A 3,030-nucleotide genomic window follows, 5' to 3' on the forward strand; every position below is an offset into this window, starting at 1 on the left:
GCCCAGAGCACAGCACAGCACAGCCCACAGCCCAGAGCACAGCAAGCACAGCAAGCACAGCACAGCCCACTGCCCAGAGCACAACCCACAGCCCAGAGCACAGCACAGCACAGCCCGCTGCCCAGAGCACAGCACAGCCCGCTGCCCAGAGCACAGCACAGCCCACTGCCCACAGCACAGCACAGCCCACTGCCCACAGCACAGCCCACAGCCCAGAGCACAGCACAGCACAGCCCACTGCCCAGAGCACAGCACAGCCCAGCCCACTAGGGAGTCGTGGGCCCTGGGAGGATGATGTCAGTGACTTTGGGGCACTCTTACTCTGGGGACACTCTCCACCAAGCCTCATGTACACCATTCAAAGACATCTGTGGACACTCATCAAGCGCCACACCCAGGGACCCCCAGTCACTCACCACCCCCCTTACAAACACTCCTTTGCCTCCTTTGCACACACTGACATCATGCCTTTTCATTAATGGCTCAGGGAAACGAAAACAGAAGCATTGTGGCATCGCAAGGCCACATGGCCCTCCGTCCGGAAAACTGCCCTCGCTGGGTCAGAGGGGGTTCTAGAAGAGCAGGCACACGGGGTGGCCAGGAATGCTGACTCAGGCAGGCCCGCCACTTAGGCAGGCTTCTCCACTCTCCCCAGCTCTAGTCCTCTCAATTACAGACCAAATTTGTGACAGTAATTAGCAGGAGAACGTTTCCATTTAGTGGTCTTCATAAAACTAAATTATATGAGGCAAAAACACCCATTTCCTTGCATTCTGACTAATTGTTTCAATGGGAAATCTTCAGCTGCTCAGGGATATTTCTAGGGCCAGGGTGGGACTGCCAGAGCCCTCATCCCCATAGAGCCTGGATCCCGGAGCATCATGGGACTGCTCCAGAGGCAGCATAAGCCTGAGGTTAGAGACACAGGCTCCACAGTGGAGTGTTTCACAGCGTCATTGACATGGTGTCATGTGTCCTTGCCAAGTCACGTAACCTCTTCAGTGGAGCTTTCCCACTAGGACAGTGTGAAGAAAGGTCTGGTGATCTACTTCTGAGAACCAGTCAATGAAAACCCTAAGGTCAAAAGGGATGGGAGGTCCAGTTGAGTGCTAGCCGATGAGCCCTGAGGCTGGAGGGGACTCAAATGCAGAGCGATACCCCACAATAGACCAATGACTGTGAAGATGGTGCCTGCTGGGCAACAGCTTGCTCTGTTGTGCACGGACAAGTCACAAGGAGGGGCTGACATGATGGCTGCAGTAAACGGTGGTTGGCAACGCGCTTTGACCTGCACTTCACTAGATTTATCCAATGAACAAATAAATCATTCAAGTCAAAGACTGAATTACAGAACCAAGTCAATGACTCAAGAAGGAATTCCCAGGAAAGAGGTGACGGCAAACCAAAGCCTATTGGTGGGAGGGGTGCCGGCGGGGGTGGGGGGTGAGGGGCAGGCAGGAGGACAAGTGGCAGGAAGCCAGGGTGACACTATTTCCTGACTAATCAGACAACAAAATCAATTTTATCGTCAGACAGATGGCCTGACTCCAGGAAACTCAGGGTCCAGTCAGAGCATCAAGTCCACTGCCACTGAGTTGATTCAGGCTCATGGCAGCCCTGGAGGCCAGAGGAGGATGGTCTCCCAGGGTTGCCGTGCTAGAACATTCTGATGGAAGCAGACAGCCACACCCTCTTCCTCAATTAGCCGCGGAGAACTTTAACCAGTGTGCCATCAGAGCTCCTAGTCCGAGGACTCACTCACTGCCAAAGAGTAGATTCCAACTCACAGGAACACTACAGATAGCAGGTAACCTGAGGAGTGATATAACAGATGGTTCAATATAGCTCAGAAGGGAGCCCTGGTGGCATCGTGGTTTCGTGGTGGACTGCTAACCACAAGGTCAGCAGTTCAGAACCACCAAGTGCTCTGAGGAGAAAGACAAGGCTTTCTATTCCTCTATAAGGCCACAGGGGCCCATAGGGTCACTATGACTTAGAATCAACCCAAGGCAGTGTGTTTTTTTCTTAGATACAGCCCAGGCATCTGAGAAAGGTAGGTTCCCAAGGCCTACATGAATGAGGCCAGAAAGTGTTCCTGGAAGAGTTGAGTGGGGTTGGGCTTTGGGAGCTGCCCTTGGCCTTGGCTACCATGTCTTACTCCCTGCCAGAGGATGCACAGAACTCTGAAAGCACAGCTGCCCCAGAGCCAAATGGATTTTCAGCACCACGGACAGCGCCCAGGCCAGTCCTAGTCTGCAGGTCCCATCTAGAGAAGTTGGCCAAAGTTTCCCCATCTTCCTGGGTCCTGAGCCCTCTCCACTTCCATCCTGGTGGTCAGAACACCTCAACGGATTCCTTAATGCACCCAGGCATTTCCACTGGGAGCTCCTTGGGGACTGACAAATGCTCATTCAGAAAGACCCTCTTGAACAGTCCACACGTATTGAGCACTGACACTTCGAGTTCCCCATGCAGCATTTCAGTCCATCTTCTCACCAGTCTGTTTTGTAGACGGCATCACTGAGACTCAGGGAAAGTACCTGCCCAAGACCACACGGCTGCTGAGATGCAGATCTAAGATTCAGAGAGGTCAGGAGACAACAGAGTCTCACCTTGGGTGTTTAGACACCTCTGTGGGATGTGCAGAGACTGATGAGCCTTTCTGACACCTTTGAATCACTGGGGAGGTAGTCTACCATGGCCCAAGTCTAGTCCTATCCCAGAGACAAGAGGGAAGAGAGTCTCTCGTGCCCATAGACACATCAAAGGGACCCATCCAAGGCACTCCCTGAGTTGAGGGAGTCACATAGATTTCAGGATATTAAAAGCATCCTGACCCTCAGCAATCAACTAGGTGCAGCTGCACCCATCCTGCAGAGAAGGCGCAAGACTCACAAAGGAGGGAATCATGATGTCTCCAAAGCTTCCAAATGGATGCCCTGTGCCACCCAGCCCCCATCCTACTGCTCCCTAGAGCCATCCATGACTAAATCCCACAGTCCAGGGGTGGGTGCTGGGTGTCAGATCTGG

This window comes from Echinops telfairi, unplaced genomic scaffold (genome assembly GCF_000313985.2).
Source record: "Echinops telfairi isolate 266 unplaced genomic scaffold, ASM31398v2 ScPeMD7_7475;HRSCAF=8513, whole genome shotgun sequence".
Classification (NCBI taxonomy): Eukaryota; Metazoa; Chordata; class Mammalia; order Afrosoricida; family Tenrecidae; genus Echinops; species Echinops telfairi.